Source organism: Pristis pectinata, chromosome 3 (genome assembly GCF_009764475.1).
Source record: "Pristis pectinata isolate sPriPec2 chromosome 3, sPriPec2.1.pri, whole genome shotgun sequence".
NCBI classification, from domain to species: Eukaryota; Metazoa; Chordata; class Chondrichthyes; order Rhinopristiformes; family Pristidae; genus Pristis; species Pristis pectinata.
Genome location: NC_067407.1, coordinates 21,365,921 through 21,388,283, shown reverse-complemented (window position 1 = coordinate 21,388,283; position 22,363 = coordinate 21,365,921). Strand labels below are relative to the sequence as shown.

General features: G+C 39.1%; 1 protein-coding gene across 6 annotated transcripts in view; it reads right to left on the bottom strand.

The window, feature by feature from the left end:
- LOC127568085 (CMP-N-acetylneuraminate-beta-1,4-galactoside alpha-2,3-sialyltransferase-like) overlaps nucleotides 1-22,363 on the bottom strand; it is a 377,111-nt gene that overhangs the window by 270,676 nt on the left and 84,072 nt on the right. The window contains exons 2-4 of one of the 6 annotated variants that reach the window (XM_052011378.1): nucleotides 16,269-16,357; nucleotides 14,919-15,126; nucleotides 8,619-8,701 (exon numbers count right to left, since the gene is read on the bottom strand). The exons of 3 other annotated variants lie outside the window; for them this stretch is intronic. The gene's annotated coding sequence lies outside the window, so the exon portion shown is untranslated. The remainder of the gene's footprint in view (nucleotides 1-8,618; nucleotides 8,702-14,918; nucleotides 15,127-16,268; nucleotides 16,358-22,363) is intronic. 2 more of the 6 variants (XM_052011379.1, XM_052011381.1) reach the window with 2 other exon arrangements.

Below are 22,363 nucleotides of genomic sequence, written 5' to 3'. Positions count from 1 at the left end.
TCAAATAGAAATATGAATTATATAGTATTTCTCTCTCAGAAACAGGCCATTTAAATCAACAGGTTTTAGGCTCATTTCATCCACCGTATCCTTCTATTCCTTTCTCCCTCTTGTACTTATGATCTAAACTGTTCATGTCAAGTACTCCATGTGCTACAAGATTCTGTATTCTAAACAACCTCCATAAAGTTACTACTGAATTCCTTAGAGAATCTTTGTAACACAGAAGGCAGCAATTCAACCCATCTCTATAAGAGCAATACAGTCCCATTCCCAAACACTTTTCCATCGGTCTGCGCTTCTTGTACCTATCCAAATTCTCTCTTGAACTCCAAAAATGTATTTGTGACCAGACATTCCTCCCCAACTAACATGCACTACTTAATCAATAGATACTTAGCTTAAATCCAACTATTCATATCTCATCAGCAGCACTTAGTTATAAACAGAAGCAAAATAACATGTTAAGGGGATTTTTAGTGCTCTTCTGTATTTTACTTTAAAAGCAACAAGTTCCAACAATTTCCTTCATAATTTTGATCATATACTGACAAGGATAATTTTGTTTTCCTTACACAAGACTGAACCTTCAGAGAATATATTAAAAGTCTCCAAACAAAACAACAGAACAGGAAATAATACATAGACTCACCAATTAAAGTTGTGTTTCTTTTTCCTTAATATTCAAGGTGGTACAAAATGATTACTTTTCCTCCCAAAAGATAGATTCTTTTACAATCAAGAACTAGATTTCAGAAGCATGAAAATGGATTCTCAGAAGTATGATTTGCCAGTTTCAAGGCAAAGCCAAATTTACAAGAACCTAATACTGTGTGGACTGTTAAAAGAGATAAAATTATTGCCAATGCAAAAGGCTACCCAAAGAAAATAGCTATTTTTAATTATAAAAACACAACATGCTGGAAATCCTCAGCAGGTCACGCAGCATCTGTTAAAAGAGAAACAGAGTTAACATTTCAGGTTGAGGAGTTTTTAAATCAGATGCTGCCTCACTTGTTGAGCATTTCCAAAATGTTCTGTTTTATTTCTTATTTCAACCTGAAGTTCTTTGCTTTAAGTTATTTCTCCTTAGAATCTACACAAAAAGGTGGGAGTGGCAATATTGGTTAAAGAGACAAATCACAACCATGAGAAGGAATGGTACGTTACAAGAATCAGCATAGGAAAGAGATGACTAGAGCCAGGGAGAGGCAGGAATAAAGAATGGGAGCAGAGGCTGGGCAAGGAAAAGATAATTGGGGGGGGAGGAGAAGGGTAGAAGAATGGGAAATAGAGCAAAAGAGGGAGAAATGGTGTTGGGCAAGAGAGGGAGGGCATGTCTGGCAGGAGGAAGAAAGCTGGCATTTATTTCACAAAAATGTTAAGTACTGCATTTGGGAAAGTGCAAAAGGCAATATACAATAAACAGAAGGACTTTAAGTGGTGTGGAGGAACAAAAAGTCTTAGAAAGTTTTTTTTATCCACAAAAACTTAAAAGGTAGCAGGTCAGGTCAGGTCAATAATATGATTACAAAGGCATATAGACTGTTTTATTGGCAAAGGCGTTGTATTTAAGAGCAGCATAGCTATGCGAGAGATATTGGTATTTATTTATTAGTCACATGTACCTTGAAACACACAGTGAAATGCGTCTTTTTGCGTACACTGATAATGTGCTGGGGGGCAGCCCGCAAGTGTTGCCACTCTTCTGGCATCAACATTGCATGCCCACAGCTCCTAACCTGTATGTCTTTGAAATGTGGGAGGAAACCAGAGCACCCAAGGAAAACCCTCACAGACACAGGGAGAACATACAAACTCCTGTAATAGCATTGCGCTAACCGCTACACTACCATGAACAGATGTACTTCAATCTACTACACTACACTTACAGCCCAAGTAGTATTCATCAGTATATTGCAGCAAAATATGATTACACTGGAGAGGTTACAGAAGAGATATACAAGGATGGATAAGTTAAAATCCGTTTCTTGGGAACAGAGGAAGCTGAAGGGAGACCGAGATGTTATAGGGGCCTAGATATGGTAAGTATGAAGAGCTATTTCCATTAGGAAGGTTAAAAACCAGGCAGATTTCACGTAAAGGTAACAAGAAAGAGGGGATACGAGGAAACAAATTTTTGTCCAGATGTGCTATAGGACTTGAACACACTACCTGAAAGGCTGGAAGAGGCAGAAACCCTCATCATGTTCAAAATGTATTTGGTTGAGTACTTAAAGAGCCATGACTGCTATGAATCTTCAGGTCATTTTCAAGCACCATCTTCATGATAACTTTTGACTGGACTTGACCAATTTCATAACCATTTCTTGTTCCTCTGCTTCCTCAAACAACACCACTGTGAATCTTCTGAAATTCCACACATATGGAGGTGCTTCTTTGCTTTTTCTGGATGCTCTCTGATGTTTTAACAAATGAAAGTATCAGGTTCTCCAGCCTGTAGTTCCCAGAATAATTTTGGTATCTTTTACTTAAAATTTCACATTAAACTTGCAGAAATACTGGACCACCAAATCTGTTTCCAATGATTAAAGACAGCTGTTGTGGTATACCCAATTATGAGCACAGTGTTTGGTTTCTCCAATGTGGAGGAAGACTAGTGGACACCTTTAGTAGCTAGGGGCTTCCACAAGATGGATTTGCGGATTAAGGGTTCTGAACTGGTGCGTGTGGGAGTCAAGCATCTTGAGTACACCCGGTGGTGCTGGGAAGGCAACATGGCAAATTATTTCATGACGTATCATGAGCTACTAAAACTACAGTACTGTTGATTACTTGAACATATCCCAAAGCCAAAAAGTAGAAAAGCAACTTGAAATGGACACTAAAGGACGTAACCTAGAGATATTTAAAAATTATAATGATGGAATCAGTTACTACAACATTTACAGAAGCAAAATACTATTGTTGCTGGAAATTAAGCCAGGTAGCATCTGTGGAGAGAGAAACAGAAGGAAAGAGGAACAGTAGGCCACTGGCCCCTCAAATCTACTCTGCTTCATGCTGAAGCCAATGAGGAGTTGGGTGGATTTAAAAGGCTTAATTGATTTTGGTTCAGTAGCAACTAGAAGTTAAGTTATCTGACTACAATTAAGAGTATCCAAGTCATATAATGAAATGACTCATGACTGATCTGCCACAGTACAAATATTTCAGTACAAGCATTCATCAACTTAATGTATTATTCAAAATCTTGAAGCAGTGTCTACTAGTGTACTCATGAACAATTTAATTTAAACCCAGGCCAGTTGTAAAACAATTCTGAAAATTAATCCCCTTAATTAACATATTTAATAAAATTAATTTATTCCATTCCATTGAGTGACTGTCTTTGTGACAAGCCTCATCTTCATAAAAAGCTACAGGTAAAACAAACTAAAAAACTGAACTGATCCAATGCAAGCTGAATGCAAGAAAATTTAAAACTTTTAAAAATAATGCTCCTTATGGACATCCCAAACTTCACTTTCTACTTCCTGCATTCAACTCCCTTAAAAGATATAAAATAAACTCTGACACCTCCTACTGGACTACTTGATTGGACTTTCCACCGCCCATCATTGAACCAATTGTTTGCAGTCACTGACCTTACCTTGTCTGGAGATATTACCATCATTTTTTTCTACCTATCTCTCTCTCTCTCTATCCATCTCACAGCTGCCCAACTTATTTCTCACCATCTTGTCACAGCTCAGATATCCCCTTACTAAGATAAACACCAAGACTTCCTGGCAGACCCATCATTTCTGAGCTGGCTATGTTTACTTGTCCTCTCTGCAACATGACACTGTTTGGTGCATATTGTTAGGGTCTAACAGCTTTCAATAACATTTGCATTATAGTTGGAGGTCAAAGATATGGTCCATCACTGGAGTCAATGACAAGTCTGGCAGCAGAGAGACTCAAGCCATTGGTCCTCCAGGTCATTTCACTCTTTCAAATTTAGCTGAGAATGCAAGTAATATGAGACATGTTGAGTTGAAAACAACTGTTTAATTCAGCCCAATATTTAATGGCTTTTCATTATGTGACTTGGATATTCTTAATTGTAGTCAGATATAACATTTAAAGTTAATTCTAAACTTCTAATTGCTACTGAACCAAAATCAATTAAGCCTTTTAATTCCACCCAACTCCTCAGTGGCTCCAGCATAACTCAAAACTAAAAGCTTTACAAATGTGGAGCTGTATTTCCTTACAATAAATTATGAATCTTTGCAATCAAGTTAATCTCAATGAATTTATAATAATCAAACTCCACAAACAGCTGTATGATTGACATTGAGGAGGAAGGCTTTAGATTGTAGATGGTCTAGTCAGTTGGACAAATAGAATTCAATCTGGAGAAGTACAAGACATGCATTTGGCTAAGGTAAGGAGGAACAAAGGAGTCATGGAACGTACGGCCACAGCGACTTAGAAGTAGCTAAGGCATATGGGCTGCTTTCCTCTATTAGCTGAGCACAGAACATATGGACCAGACGACAATGCTAGAATTGTTTGTATCACTAGTTAGACAGCTTGAATACTTCTTACATTTCTGATTACCAAATTATAGCAAAATCATGATTGCATTAGAGTGTGCACAAAGATTTACAAAGATCTTGTCACAGCTCGAAAATATTAACTAAGATGAAAGATAATATAGGCTGGGATTGTTTTGTTTGGAAAAGAGGAGACTGTGTGAAGAAATAAGTGAGGTATTTAAAGTTATGAGGGGCCTAGCTAAATAGTAAGAGCCTATTTCATTTCGCAGAGGAGTCAAAGTCCAGGAGTCATAGATGTAAAATAATTGGTAGATGGATTAAAGAGGAATTGAGTGAATGCATCACCCAAAGGGTGGTAGGGGTCTGGAACTCACAGCTTGAAAGAGTGGTAGAAGTAGAAATCTCCAATATATTTTTTTTAAAAACCTGAATATGCATTTGAAGAACCAGCAGAGCTGTAGACCTAATGCTGGAAGATGAGATTTGGTTGAGTAGTTTTTAAGACTGGGACAGGCACAATGGAGTTGAATGATCTCCTTCTGTGTTGTAAATTTTCTATGGTTCACCACTGATTTTGTGTTACTCTATATTGCCTGCAGGCAAAGTGCCAAATGCCTAAAAGTACCTTTCATTCTGACTTCAGCCTTGAATGCCACTGGTGGGGCCTTTCACATCTAAATTAACCAACCAGACTAGATAGAGTTGCCAAAACTCCATGCCTGTCCACCATTCCAACCACACATTTCCCAACCGATTGCTGTATCCAAACCTCAAACTCATGCAAAGAAACCCACAATGTTCAAACTTGTTCAAGAAGATGTTAGCACTAATCCTTCATTCCTGCTGCATGTGCCTGCAATGTCATTGCAAATAAAGCCCTTTCATTAACTTAGATGCCACGTTGCAGGCAATCCCTGCCTCATCCAGAACAACCAACCTGCACGAACTGCAGATTTCTAAATCTCAATAACAAGCACCACCACACTTTTAACTCCTCCATAATGCATACCCAGCTAACAGTATAAACACCAAGACGACATTTCCCTGACAGTCTGGCTGAAACAACATACCACAAAAACAATCAACATCACGAAAGACTGTTCATAGCCTCACAGAAATAGCTCATGCACAGTTTTGGGCCCAAACACAAACATTCAAGTCAAGTCAAATGCTTCAAGACAAAATACCCTTTCAAAATGCTGAGAATTGAATTACAGCCAGCCAATCTCTCTAGCACTGAAATATTCACAAATATGCTTCAGTGTCTCAGTCCTTCAAGTTTTTAGTTATTGCAGATTTGTTAAAAATTAGGTTTACTTTCTCTTTCCCCCTCACTCAATTCCTTTCACTTTTTTATTTCTCTTTATTAAATTTGACAATGAAATCAACATTCTAAATCGTGCTCTCTTCTAATTTTTTTTTAAAACTGTTAATTTTAGAATCCTTACATCATATCAATTAAGGATACAGAGTTTCTTTTTATTGTTCATTCATATCCAAGTGGGAGATCCAATGTTAACACTGCAGTCAATACCATTAATCTTCCTCATGAATGTGGAGCGCAGCCTGGAAGTGTTCTTCTTCAACAACATGAAGCAACATGACCCTCATATCTCAAAGTAAAGCAGGACTGCACTCTATCCTTCCAAAAGCACTTGAAGGTAGAAGCCACCACCTATGGAATATACAAGACTCAATGCCCAATTCATAAATATGAAGGAGGCATTAGAACCTCCAAACAATCATCTAGCATAGCTATTCAGATGTAAAATTACTGTTGTTGATCTGCATTTCTATCAACTGTATAAAAAGTTTTAGATCCCAAGTGCTCTCAGGAGGGCTTCTGGTCATTTCTGTCTCACACTTCCAGCAACCTGCAGATAACTTAACATTAACAGGAAAAGAGCTATTCTTATTGACAAGGAATGCTAGTCAGTGGCCAGCCATGTCAAACTCTAGTTCAATATAAAACAGGTTTCTTAATATTCAGGGTGAATAACAAGGGAAGAAATTTAGCTCAGGTGGTGGTGCAAAAGAGAAGGCATCACATTGGCACCCAGTAATATGTAGCTCCCTGCATGAAGCTTCTCGCAATCAATGGTAATTGAATAATAGAGTACATAGAAGATGGGTAACAACTTCAATACCATTTGGTTTGCAACTCTATCACCACCTCAGCCGAATTCCTACCCTTTTGATTTGGACAGTGGTATGCTCAATTCTTTAGTGGCAATGTTGCACATTGGAAAACATTTTGGAATACAAGCCACAAGCATGCCAAATGGGAAACAGATATGGTAGCAATATTTAAAAGGCATTTGGACAGGTAATGAACAGATAGGGAATGGAGGGAAATAGACCACATGCAGGCAGATGGGATTATTTTCATTTGGCATCATGGTCAGCACAGACACAGTGGCCAAAGCACCTGTTCCTGTGCAATGCTGTTCTATAATTTTCAAAATGGAGTATTCCAGAAATCTGGGCATAAAACATTCAATATGGTTTTACAAGTGCATTCACAGCAAGATTGGCAATATAAAACAATTTTTAATCGATCAATATAATTTAATAAAGATGTGCGCTTAAACTACCGTCACTTTCAGGACAATTCAATGCACTTTACAGTCAATGAAATACTTTTGAAAAGTGATCACTGTGGTAATGTAGCAAATGCAGCAACCAATGTACACCTTGTAAGCACCAATAAAAGCAATGACCAGATCATCTGTTTTATTTTTAGCAATGTTGATTGAGGGAAAAATATTGATCAAGTCATCAGGAATAACATCCGTTTTTCTGCTGAACAGCATCTTAGGATCTTTTACTTCCACCTGGGAGAACTGACGGGACCTCTGTTTTATTGACTCATCTCAGGATGGAATGTGTCAATATTATATTCCCACAATTCTGCACTGGATCGACAGGCTGTTCCATGCTCACTTGCATGACTTGGAAATCAAACCTGGAAACTGCCTAACTCTGAGGCAGCTGTGTTCCCAACTGAGGCAAAGTTGATACAGCAATACCAAATAATGTAGCATTCATTGAGGAAAATGGTGATTATCAATTTATTGGGGGTGGGGCTTTTTAAAATAATTCTTCACCATCAAGAGACCAGGCGCAATTCATAAGGCTCAGAACCTTCTGAAATAATATTTTTAGCATGCGCTGGATGGCAAAAAGGGCGTTTCTAATCTCACTCCCATTGAAGGCAATGAATTCCTTGACCCCGATGTGCTTCTTCCTGCCTTTACTACAAAGTCTTGCATTTCATTAACCACATCTGCTGCTTCCTAATGCTTCTAACTCTCATACACCTTCCCACACACCTTATCTAATCCACACACTTTATCTAATCCACATCTCTAAAACTATAGATGGGAGTTTGAATCTTGCAAGCATCTGCCAGTTATTTCTGTCACTTCCAGGCTTGGTCTAAGTCCAGTAGTCACTGATATGGTTAGTGTGCAAAGGGAAAGAGGAGAGGGTATGCTATTGAGAGTATTTTAATGAAGGTGAACAATGAAAAGGTATTTCAGTCACAAACACATTGGACACCAATGTGTTGATGTGCCATAACAATGTTACAAATCTATACAGAATCTGGTGCCAACTTACATTAAAACCTTTCATACAACTTAATGTTGTCCCAAAGCTTTGCTTACTCTGTCAAAAGATACATAAACATTATAGAATGTACAAATACACAACCAATAACTGAATTAGTCAAATTAAAAGGTCAGTAAAGAGAGTTTTAACTATATTTTCAGGCTCAAATGCTATTCTAATCTCTATCTTTACAACAATATTAGTCTGATTAGACACCAGTATAAAAACAATACTATAACAATGAATGTTTTTGTAATGTAACACCCATCTCCCAATGATGGCAGCAGCATCACAAAAATCTTGCCATGATCTTGTTATTAAATCCATCTGCTTATTTTTCTTTGACTACTAGATTCAATAACCAGTTGTGCAGAGATTTTGTCTTGGTTGCGAATACTTATCAGCTACATGTTTTGAATCAAATCAACAAGCATTTATAAATATCAAGGCCTTGATTACAGAGAAGGACAAGAAGATTAGAATCATTGGAACACTTACAAGTGAAAATAAAAAACTGCAGATGCTGGAAATCGGCAATAAAATCAGAAAATGCTGCAAGTACCCAGCAGGACAGAGTGCATCTGTGGAAAGAGAAACAGAGTTAATGTTTCAGGTCAGAGACCCTTTGTCAGAACTGGGAAAGAGATTCAAAAGGTAATTTTAAATTGCAGAGAAAGTGGTGGAAGGAATGGAAAGAGAACACCTGTCTTGAGGTGAACCCAGGTCAAATGTATAAATGGGGAATTAGAGAACAATTATGTTTCTTTGTTATGCGTTACTGACAGCAGGGCTGAGAGTCTCACGCAGCAAGTTGGGCTGTACTAATAGAGAAAAGAAAAACAACCAGATTTTTTTTTAGTTTGGCTAATCTGTTGGGCATGTCCCAAAGCACTCTGATAAGCAACAAACAACCCAAAGTAGAGGAGCAGCATTTGGGATGGCACAGAGAACTTCAAGTCCAAGCGTATGAAGTACATGAAAGGCTGATGTAAATGGTGCAAGGAGCAAAACACATCACAAAATACCCACCAACTTGAACTCTGAAAAAGTGACAAATGTCTTGAATGTGCACAAATGCCCAGAGCACGGAATACACATCTGTGAGGTAAACTGAATTCAAAGACTTCAAATTAGCATCCCATTCAATCATTCATCTCAATAGAATGGAGTCATTTGAAGTGATGTTGAAAGCCAAGAAGCACATTTCATTCAAGAAGTGAATTTTTCCTCAGCTAATTAGGACTTTCAGGAAGGACAAGTTGGAAGAAAAAAGAGTAGCAGCTCTGGTGACAAGAAATTAAATAAGTACAATTGTGAGAGACAAGGTAGGACTAAAAATATGTTGAGGTTCTTTATGTCTAAAGCAAGGGAAGGAAGACAATGGTAGGTGTATCATATAGGCCCTTCAAACAGCAGCCACACTGCACAAAAAATATAAATCAGGAACAAAATTGGTTATGTAAAAAGAGTAGATTAGTAATCATGGGTGACAAGATAGGTTAATAAGTGATCAGAGAGTAAAAGATCCCCTTGGAAATAATGATCTTATCATGATAGAATTTAACATTTAGTTTGAGAGTGAGGAACCTGCATCTGAATCTGTGTTAAATAAATAAGGGGAATGACAAAGGAATAAGAATAGAGTTGGCAAAAGCAAAATAGGCAAATGCATTAGCAGATAAGAAGATAGAAAAGCAGTGGCAGATATTTGAAACAGATCAGATATCTTTATTAGTCACGTGTGCATCAAAACACAGTGAAATGCATCTTTGCGTAGAGTGTTCTGGGGGCAGCCCGCAAGTATCGCCATGCTTCCGGCGCCAACATAGCATGCCCACAACTTCCTAACCCATACGTCTTTGGAATGTGGGAGGAAACTAGAGCACCCAGAGGAAACCCATGCAGACAACATAACCCCTGGCAAAAGTACATCCCAATGAGAGGAAAGGGTGAAAAGGAATGAACCAACCATGGAAGTTAAGGAGGGTAGGGTATCGAGTTAAAGAAAAAAAACATAGAGGATGGCAAAAGTGAGTGGTTGGCTGAAGACTGGGATAAATTCAAAATCCAGCAGAGGAGGACTAAAGACAGATCAATGCAGCAAAAATAATACATGAATAAGCTAAATAAGTGAGAAATATAAAAATTCACAATAAGTATATAGAAAGGAAGAGAGAGGTCAAAGTGAAGATAGGCTCCTTAGAGAATGAGGCTGAGGAAATAGTTATGAGGAACAGGGAAATGACAATGGTTGACCAGATATTTTGTAACAGCCTTTAAGGTAGAAGAAACTACAAACATCCTATTAACGTTCTATGTAATACTAAAAAACGAGTAAGAATTAAATAGCAAAGAACATCATTAGAAAATTAGTATAAGACAAGTTAAAGGGTCTATATATTTGCATCCTAGATTCCTAAAAGTGGTAGCAGAGATGGTGAATGTATTGGTTGTTATCTTACAAAATTGTTAGGTTCTGGATAGGTACCAGAAGATTGGTACCTCTGCCAATGTAATACCTTTATTCAAAAAGGATAGGAGCCAAAAGAAGTGGGTAACTACAGGCAAGTTAACCTGATCTCTATTATTGGAAAAACATTACTATTCAATGTTAAGGAGATAAAAGCAGAACATTTGGAAAGCCATGATCTGTTTAAGCAGAATCAGTATGGCTTCAGAAGACGAAATCACGTCCAGCAAATTTATTGGACCCATTTAAGGAAGTATCAGCTAAGATAACTAGTGGATTGAATACACTTGAATTTTCAACAGATGTTTGAGAAGGTGTTTGACAAAGTTACTTTGCAAAGTAAGAGCTCATGGTGTTGATAATAAATTAGCATGAATAGAGAATTGGCTGACAAGCAAGAAACAAGGAGTAGAAATAAGGGGTCTCAACTTCATATTGGTAACGTGTAACCAGTGGGGTGCTAGTAGAATATTAGAGTCACAGAGCTGTACAGCACAGAAAGAGGCCCTTTGGCCCACAATATTCATGCTTTTTGCCCATCTGCACTAATCCCATTTGCCCCCATTAGGGCCATATCCTCATATGCCTTGCCTACTTAAGTGCCTGTCTAAATGCCTCTTAAACAAAGTGATCACATCCAACTCAACCAACTTCCAGCAGTAATTTCCAGATTTCAATCACATTGTTTAAAAAATACCCTTTAAAACTCCTTCCTCTCACCTTAAGCTTCAAGACCTGGGCCTCTGTACCTCCCTCTGCAACTAGACCCTTGACTTCCTCATTGGCAGACCTCAGTGAGGATTGGTAACAACATCTCCTCCTCGCTGATCATCAACACACGTGCACCTCAAGCCTGCGTGCTTAGTCCTCTGCTCTACTCTCTATGCACACGTGACTGTGTGGTTAAGCACAGCTCCACTGCCATCTTCAAATTCACCAACAACACAACTATTGTTGGACGAATCACAGGTGGCGATGAGTCAGCTCAGTGGAGTGAGATAGGACACCAGGTTGAGTGGTGCCACAACAACAACAACCTCTAGCTCAATGTCAGCAAAACTAAAGAGCTGATTGTTGACTTCAGGAAGGGGAAGGAGGGCGAACACGGGCCTGTCTACATTGGGGGTTCGGCGGTGGAGAGAGCCAACAGCTTTAAATTCCTGGCCTTTATCAGATGACCTGTCCTGGGCCCAGCACATTAATGCAATCATAAGGAAAGTACGCCAACACCTTTACTTTCTTAGGAGGTTATGCTTGTCACCGAACACTAATAAACTTCTACAGATGTACAGATGCAACCAGACAGGATACTTCTACAGTATCCTGTCTGGTTGCATCATGGTCTGATACAGCAATTCAAATGTGCAGGAATCAAGAAGCTGCAGAGAGTAGTGAACTCTGCCCAATACATCACAAGCACATCCCTCCCCACCATTGGTGGGGAGTACAGGAGGCTCTGTCTCAAGGCAGCAACATCCATCAAAGATCCCCACCATCTGGGTCATGCCATCTTCTTGCAGCTACCATCGGGCAAGAAGTACAAAAGCCTGAAGTTCCACACCACCAGGTTCAAGAAAAGCCATTTCCCTTCAACCATTTGGTTCTTGAACCAACTGGCAAAACCCTAATCACTACCTCAATATAGTAACACTTTGACCACATTGCACTGTTTTTTTTTGTTCTAATTATGTTTTTTTTGCAAAAAATGTGTATAATTTGTTTCTTTTTTTTGCTGCTTATATGATGCCATATTCCTGTAATGCTGCTGCAACTATCTTTCATTGCACCTGTGCATGCATGTACTTGTGCATATGACAATAAACTTGACTTTGACTTTAAACCTATGAACTCTTGATTTTGATTAAAAAAAGTTCTGACTATCTTTTCTACATCTCTTATAATTTTAAAAATTAAGCACTTTAATGAGTGTGGGGACTACAACTGTTTACAATATATAAATGATCTGAAAGGAAGCAAATGTACTGTGGCCAAATTTGCAGATGATACAAAAGTTGTGGGAAGGCAATCTGTGAAGAGGAACCATTTACAGAAAGATATTAATAGGTTAACTGGGTGGGCAAAATGTTGGTATAATGTGCGAAACTGGTAAATTGGAATGATAAAGCAGATTAGTATTTAAATAGAGGTAGGCTGCAGTGCAAAGGAGGTCCTCATACAGAAAGCTTGCATACAAGTGCAGCAGGCAATCAGGAAGGCTAATAGGATGCTGACTTTTAATTTCAGAGGCTGAAGTATAAATGTAGGGAAGTTTCACTACAATTGTACAAGGCAGTAATGAGACAACATCTAGAGTGCTGTGTACAGATTTGGTCCTCTTATTTAAGGGGTGGTGGAAGCAAGTCAGAAAAGGTTCACCAGGATGATCACAAAAATGGAGGACTGTCTTATGAGGAAAGATTGAACTGGTTGGCTCTGTATTCACTCAAGTATTGAAGAATGAAAGACCATCTTATTGTAATACAATATTCTTAAAGGGGCTTGACAGGATAAATGCTGAGAGGATGTTCCACTGAGAGCTGTTGCACTTTATTCTGCATTCTTTTATTGTTTACCTTGTACTACCTCGATGCACTGTGTAATGATTTGACCTGTATGAATGGTATGCAAGACAAGTTTTTCACTGTACCTCAGTACATGTGACAATAATGAACCAATTCCTCTTACGGGAGAGTCTAAAATCAGAGAGCATAGTGTCAGAATAATTGTGTTTCTCATTTCATTAAATGGAAGCTATTTCATCTCTGTGAGTGGCGAGTTTTTGGATTTCCTTCTCCAAAATGGCACGGAGGCCGAATCCTTGAATATGTTCAAAGCTGTTCAAACTTTCCTGTCCTATCTTAATCAGTATGGGAATCAAGGATGATGGCGATAGGACAGGAAAGTGGATTTGAGAAAAGCTGGATCAGCCATGATATTTGAATGGTGGGGCAGTCTTGAGGTGCCTTACAGAAGAGATAAGAAAATAACAGAAGCAAAAAAAAATACTTCCAGTAAAACAAGTGTACATGGGCCATCTCTTGCCTCTAATAATCTGCAAACTGTACCCTGTTCACATACTTTAAACTATCTCCAGGAATTTATTGTTTAAATTGCTTGGAACACATCCAGGGTATCCATCAATAAAAGCCATTAAATGTAGCTATCAAATTCCTACTATAATACCATTGTGACTAGTGAATGTTTTCAGGAAGATATTACTTCATAAACTTGCTGTTTGGTTCGTATTTAGCCTCAAACCCATTTCCTGTTTAACTCGCGTTAGGTATGCTTTAAATAATCAGTAAAGTTCCTTATTTTCCTCCTGCCTTCTGTAAAATAGTTTTGTTGTTCCTTCCTCTTCTCTCCACACATTCTGCAGAGTTATTTTTCTTATTTGCTTTCGTATTTCGCTTCATACCATAGGCAATGTATCTTAGTTGATCAAGCCAGTAACACAATTTTTTTTTTTGAGGGGTCAATTGATAATCTGAATCACTTCAAAAAGCTAGTTACACAAAATATTATTTTAATTACACACAGCATGTATGTGAAGAGACAAATGGTGACAATTTACTAAATCTAGTTTCTGTTCTTATTGGTACTTAAACTATAGCAGGCAAATAATATTTTCCTTATTAAAAATACAGGGAACTATGATCTGTTTTTGTGTGTTCAACTCCATAAACTACTTGTAATCATGACCCCCGAAGGGTCTTGACGGAGTGGATGTGGAGAGGATCTTTTGTCATGGAAAAATCTGGAACTAGGGAGTATTGTTTAAAAATAAGGGGTTATCCTTAATGACAAATGATGTGAAATTTTCTCTCTCTCAGATCACAAGTCTTTTGAACTCTCTTCCTTAAAAGGGCAGAGGAATCTTTGAATTTTTTTTAAAAGGCAGAGGTAGATAAATACTTGATGAGCAGGGAGCTGAAAGGGTACTGTGTCCAAGCAGAAATGTGGTGTTAAGAGTTACAATCGGATTAGCCATGATGTTATTAAATGGCAGAGGAGGCTTGAGGGCCGAGTGGCCTACTCCTGTTCCTATCTTCAGATATCATCTTTCATGGTCCAAGCTGCTCAAGTATTTTGGGTCTGTATCCAGAAAACACCTCAAATGTCCAATGTTTTATAATTTCAATACTGCCCACACCCTCTTCATACACCAACCCCATACACAATGTTCATTTGTGGAGGGGGTGTCCTCTCAGCTGTTTGACTGTAAAAAAAAAAGCACCACCACCTTAATTGGAAATGATTAAAGTTTGTTAATTAACTTCCTTACATCAAACATCATTCCTCAGCGCATGGAAGGATGCCAAGCTTACCAGTTGGATCTCTCTTCTACTTGGTCTCTCTCATTTTGAAGGCCTTGAAGCAGACCAGAAAGATCACCAATGCACAGTGGGATAGGCCTTCAAACATTCATTTGACCTTCTCTCCATCAAATAAAAACATACATGTTCTGGTGGAAAATGAAATGAAAGAAACCAATTCCAAAATGTAACCTTCAGGTTTTCATCCAAACATCTGAACCTGAAGTAACAAAACAAAATGATTGTACTCATGAATTAATAATTCCATCAACTCATGAATGCTTGCAAAATTATAAGAGATCATGGAAAGAATAAGCACCCAAAGTGAATCTATTAGGGAATGTAAAACAATCCAAGACCAAGAAGATTGCAAAGCTTGGTCGGTCTGGGACTTCAATCCATTTAACATCATTGGGATGTGCATTGTACCCCAAAGTAGACAGAGGTCTGTCCAATGTCTCTCTCCTTCAGTTTTCCAACACCCAAATCCTCTAATCTCACAACCCCTCTAATCTACTGCAGGATAATAAACAGTACAACCCAAACATTTAACTTTAACACTGCATTATGCAAATTTTATTTAAATAATCCCAGTATGCTAGCTAAGATTTACTCTATTAACACCAGAGAAGGCATCAGTTTTCATTGAAGTCACCAAATAAATTTGATAACCACTTCTGATGTCCGCACATGTGCAGTTAAATCCAGAACTGGAGAAATTTTTTTCGGTAAGTTCTGACTCCTGCACAAGGAGCACTATTATAACCTTCACCAGTATGTAGCATTGATATCAGTGTCAAAATGTGAACTTGGGATACTTCCATTAATATGGCTGAAAACATTAGGGCTGGTGAATTTAGAAACAAGGTTTTAAATGGACTAATAAATAATAATTACTGCTTAGGATGGGAGTATGGGCTCTCCTTTTTACAGAGGAAAATGAATGTTAGTAATTTTAAAACCACTTTAAAAATACCTTTTTCCCCAACAGCATCTGACTCATTACTCTCAATTTTATCTGTATTTCCCTATTATTATTTTGCTTTCTCGACTTTATTGAGACAACCTTGGTCTGTATCCTATCGTAGAGATTCCCTTTGTCCTCTGCACCTCTCTCACGCTCTACAAGTTAAAACATGCTAATTCTCTTTCTTCCCCCCCCCCCAACAAAGGTCATCAAAATGAAACATCAACCACCTGCTTTTCTCTCTCCACAGATGCTGAGTGATGTGATGAGAATTTCCAACATTTTCTGTTTTCATTTCAGATTTCCAGTTTGTACATTATTTTGTTATATCCATTTTTTTCTTGACATTAACCTATTGCAGACATTCCCTTCGTTACCTTAGGGAGGACACTTACCCATTGTTCTCCTTACTCATGGATACCAGAGATCCATTGCAGAAGGTACCATGTTGGAAAAAGGACTAGTGGAATTCTCCATCGACAGGCTGTGAAAATTAAGAGTTAATGTTACAATTCCATTTTTCTCTCCCCACAGATGCTACCAGATTTCCAGCAACTGCTGTCTTCTGCATCCTGCAGTTCCAGGATTAGTTATTTCCTCTCTCCTTTACTCCCTCTCTATTTACACCTGCTCCAGACAGATTAGCTGTCAATAATAAGATTTCACCATCCCTTCTCAGCCAACAACAATGCATTGTCCATTTTCTCTTGGTGATACAGACTTCTTCTCCAAAGGGAATATCTGCAATGGGTACAGTCCCAGGTTGTCTAGGTAATGTAGATAAAGCAAAATAAAAATTGGGAAATACAGATGGAATTTAAAGATCTTTTTACCTTTTTTCCTCAACATCATCTCATCATTAATCAGATAACGTTGAGGAAAAAGGTAAAAAGATTTTTAAATTACTAACAGAGGCTCATGTTCTTCAGTAATACAACTTGTGCCAGACACAATTGAAATTAGCTTACTAAAGAACCCCATGCAGATATTTTACAACAGCATGACAGTCGTCCCAAAACAACTCTCTCTCTAATCACCTGCTAGAGGATTGTGAATATTCTCATTGATCCAAAATATTAAATCATTCTAGACTCAAACCACTTATAACAAGCTGTCCTTCTCTCCGTGATATATGTTTACTTCTCCAGTCTGCTTGTTTAGTAACCATGTGTGGACTTCAAGTGTCTCACAGCTTTCATAACACAATATTTATTTGACTTGTTGCCCTACAGCAAGGTGGACATCTGCCTAGTCCCTTTGCCAGATACCTAGTCAGCACTGCAAGTGCCTGGCTTTTGAAAAATCTCTTAATATTCCCTGTATGTCATAGATGTATTCTTTGCTGATCCTGGCCACTCTTTTGGCCAAACCATTTCTGGGAATATCATATTCCCATGCCCCTTCGTGTTGCTTTGCTACAGTCCTTACTTTTACATTGCTCAATATACTCCCACTCACCTCAGCATGTAAACTCTGCATGCTTTAGGAAAGCTGCTGGCGAACTTCTTCCCATACAAACCTTGCATTAAGCTGCTTGGCTATCCTTTCACCCCAAGCTTCACATTCCTTGTCAGGTAAATTACCACCAACTTCTGTCTACAATGGTGATAGTGTATCCCTATCTGAACCTTGATCGCCTGCCCTTGTAGACAAGACCATCTTTTTACACTATACACTAAAACTCTGACAATCCACTATCTGACCATTCAGAAATCCTGATGGTTCAGCATCTGGCTCACTACGTAATGTTGACAAACTGCATTCCAAATCGCTGCAGCCCCCACTTCCCATACTCCATTCAGACTCAATGGGGCCCTAGTTTCTGCACTCCTTTCAAACTCACCAGGGTTCTGTTTCCTGCATTCCCTCCAAGCTTACTGGGTTCACTGGAAAACTCATGACAATACTGTGTAGCATGTAAAAATAATTAAAGTATGCTGAAATATTTATAGAAATAACATACTAGTCCAAAAAAATTGCTCAGCCTGCCCACCAACATCCTAAACTGCTGGATTTAGAGCTTACTGTAGTCTCATACAAGGTTACATCTTCTTTCAATATTCCAGATAGTGATTTCTCATTTCCCATGACTTTTTGGGTAGAGCAGCAGCCCGTGACTTTGGAACTGTCTCTGTGAAGATAGACATCTTGTACCTCTTGTGCCTACCTGACCACTGGGCTATTTGGGTAGGGAGCATGGGTTGCTCTGAAGTTCTTCACTGCCCAATACTTCTAAGGCACACAGTGATTCAATCTAATCCAAATCCCAGATGGTCTTCCCAATGTTCTTTGGCTAGATAGCTAGCGCGGTCTATATTGTAAAGCTCGGTTTCAATTGATGGGTGAACAATCCTTAATTCGGCATTTAAATTCTTGCCGCTGACGATAATAACTGCCTTCCATCTTGGTGGTTTAGTTCCCTTATAATTAGGGTGGGACCCGATCTCGTTGTCGGAAACATCTGTGGACGCGACACGTTGGCTTGTGTGTGTGGAAACCAGCAGCAATGGATATTAAGGCATTTTTGGAGTCACCAACCCAAAAGGGATTGGAGGTGGCGAAAAAGGATGATTTGATAAAGATTGCTACAAGGCTAAACCTTACAGAAGTAAAGCAGTCTATGAGAAAGGCAGATATTCAGAGACTGATAGCTGGCCATTATGTGGAAAAGAAGGTGTTTGAGAAGGAAGTGTTAAAACAGTTTCCTGGCAGTGAAATAGCAATTTCTGAGGCACAGGTGCAGCTGGCAAAGATAGAGGCTGAACGAGAGCAAACCCAGTTAAAGATAGAAGCTGAACGAGAGCAAACCCAGTTAAAGATAGAGGCCGAACAAAAGATAACTCAGATGAAGATAGAGGAAGATAGAGATGAAGTGAGGAAGTCACTACCGAGTAAACACTGAAGTGTCGTTTGGGTCCCATCGTGGAACATTTGGATTTCGTATGTACTCTCTCTCTGTTTTTCTACATCTACATCTTATCTTCAGACAACGGTGGTTGTTGAAGAAGCCCTTGCTCATGTTTCACCTTATGACTTGCGGAACTGAACTTTAAGAACCATTCAGGAACTGGGAGTTTTGGACTTTGTCACACACACACACACACACACACGAAGAGTTTAGTTTTGGGGTTAACGTTCGAGGTTTAACATTCTTGAATTCTAACATACTAACATTTTTACTTTTATTTTACGTATTATCATAAGTAGTGATTAATAAAATAGTTTTTAACACTAAATCATGCTCAGTGTGTTTCTTTTGTTGCTGGTTCGTGACAAAATTGGGGGCTCGTCCGGGATCTGAACCCGGGACCTCTCGCACCCCAAGGATCTGAGGGTCTTTCAAACAACCTTTCTAACGGTTCTAGCAGTGGAAAAGGTGAGTAGCTTCATATTCCTGGGTGTCAACATCTCAGGAGGATCTATCCTGGGCCCAATACATTGATGCAATCATGAAGAAGGCACACCAGCGGCTCTACTTCATTAGGAGTTTGAAGAGATTTGTCATGTCACCAAACAGGCTTGCAAATTTCTATAGATGTACGGTGGAGAGCATTCTGACTGGTTGCATCACTACCTGGTATGGAGGCTCCAATGCGCAGGATTGAAAGAGGCTGCAGAGAGTTGTAGACTCAGCCAGCTCCATCACAGGCACAACCCTCCCTGTCATCGAGGACATCTTCAAGAGGCGGTGCCTCAAGAAGGCAGCATCCATCATTAAGGACTCTCACCGTCCAGGACATGCCCTCTTCACGTTACTGCCATTGAGGAGAGGCTGGTACAACACATCATAGGTTGTACAACGTGGAATATTCAGTTCTTAAAATTACACCAACTATCAAATAGCAGTGTGACAAAAAGAAATGGGAGCAACAGGAAAGAATTTTAGACCAATCATCTCACTTGCAAACATGGAGGTTTCAATTGTTTTTGCATTACCACATAGTAACCAACAGTTAATTGATACAATTTTACTTTTGTTTTATACAATAAACCTGATTTTAATTTATGCATACTTTAATCTATATTTACACATGTTGATAAATACATGTCAAGTTTTGTTTTTACTTTAAGTCTCTAGTATCCTGCTTTCAATCTCATCGACAAGAGTGAACAAGTCTTTGGATTCTAAACAACACCAAGTTATGACGTGAAGCTGTTTGGAGTCAACTATCCTTTCTGCCAAAACACTCAAGGAACAAACACATCAAACCTTCTGGTGAAAAATAATTACTTTCCCAGGTTTTATTGATGCCTATAATTATCCCAACTGACATGTATTGAACAGTGTATAACAGCTTTCCACTTGCATCTTTCAGTTTTCATTCTGGAGCTCTCCTGTTTGTTTCAAAGTCTTGCATTACCACCAGAACTACCAACCCTACTGGACTGGGAGGGGGTCTCCCACTTTCCAGAGGAGTATTACATATTAGGCTGGACCCAAACAACAGCAGAGAAAGACATTTGCTTCTTCATAAACTACATCAATGATTTTGAAGAAAGGATCAAATGTAGTACATTTCAAGTTTGCTGATGATACAAAGCTGTGTGGCTGTGATAAGCATGCAGGATGCTTTAGAAATAGTTTAAGTGAATGACCAAATTCATAGCAAATAAAATATGGAAAAAATGTGAGGTCATCCATTTTGGTAGAGAAAAATAGGAAGTTGGATTTTATTTTAAAATGGTGAATAATTGAAGGGTTGACATTCAGAGAGGCTTGGTCTCTTTCCATTCTGCACATTGGAGCCTCTATACCAGGCGGTGATACAATTAGTCAGAATGGTCTCCACCATACAGTTGTAGAAATTTGCAAGAGTCTTTGGTAATGTACCAAATCTCCTCAAACTCCTAATAAAGTAGAGCTGCTGGCGTGCCTTCTTCATGATTGCATCAATGTATTGGGCCCAAGATAGATCCTCTGAGATGTTGATGCCCAGGAATTTGAAGCTGCTCACCCTTTCCACCCCTGATCCTTCAAATGAAAACTGGCACATGTTCTCCTGACTTCCCTTCCTGAAATCCACAATCAACTCCTTGGTCTTGCTGAAGTTGAGTGCAAGGTTGTTGTTGCGACACCACTCAACCAGCCGATCTATCTCACTCCTGTAGCCTCCTCATCGCCATCAGAGATTCTGCCAACAGTGGTGTCATCTATGAATTTATAGATGGCATTTGAGCTGTGCCTAGCCAGTCATGAGTGTAGAGGGTGCAGAGCAGTGGGCTAAGCACACATCCTTGAGGTGTGCCTGTGTTGATTGTCAGCAAGGAGGAGATGTTACTATCAATCCACAATGACTATGGTCTCCCAATAAGGAAGTCAAGGATCCAGTTGCAGAGGGAGGTACAGAGGCCCAGGTTTTGAAGTTTGTTGATTAGTACTAAGGGGATGGTGGTATTTAATGCAAGCTGTAATCTTTTATATTTTTATATTCCAAAATAAACTTTATTCAAAATAAAAGACAAACTATATACAATTATAAAACAGTGCAAGCCTTTACATTCTTGTACAGATCATTCATTAGTGTTACCTTTTTATATATAAAAAAAAGTACCAATGCCACACATGTGGCTCCCTGGGAGCTACTCAGTCCCGTATTTACAATATTTAGGGGCTTTCTTGCCTGACCCCACCCCTTCCCCTCCAGTGGCGGAAGAACCCTACACTGTAGTCCTTCCCCACCGAGCCCTTGCATTGGCTGCACCAGCTTCAGTGTGTCCCTCAGCATGTACTCCTGCAGCCTGGAATGTGCAAGCTGTAATCTATAAACAGCAGTCTGGCGTATGTTTTGCTGTTGTCGAGGTGTTCCAAAGCCGAGTGGAGAGCCAGTGAGATTGTGTCCACTGTAGACCTGTTGTGGCGGTAGGCAAACCGCAGCAGTCCAGGTCCTTGCTCAAGCAGGAGTTAATTCTAGCCATGACCAACCTCTCAGAGCACTTCATCACAGTAGATGCAAGTGCTACCACAGCCCTCCCAGCCATCAAAGACATCTTCAAAAAGGCAGTGCCTCAAGAAGGCGGCATCCATCATTAAGGACCCTCACTATCCAGAATATGCCCTCTTCACGTTACTACCATCGGGGAGGAGATACAGGCACTCAATGTTTCAGGAACAGCATCTTCCCCTCTGCCATCAGATTTCTGAACAGTCCGGGAACCCATGAACACTACCTCATTATTCCTCTTTTGCACTATTTATTTTTGTAACTTATAGTCATTTTTATGTCTTGCACTGTACTGCTGCCGCAAAACAACAAATTTCACGATATGTCAGTGACAATACACCTGATTCTGATTCCTTGCAGACAAATCACTGAAAGTTAACAGCAAACAACTGGAAAGACAAATATACCTTGGTCTTTTTTTTTGCAACGAGATTTGAGCACAAATTTTTCTCCATTGATATAGGCCTCTGGTGAGACTGAATCTGGAATTATTGTGTACTGTTCTAATCACCCCAGATGAGACTGCATCTAGAAAACTACATGCAGGC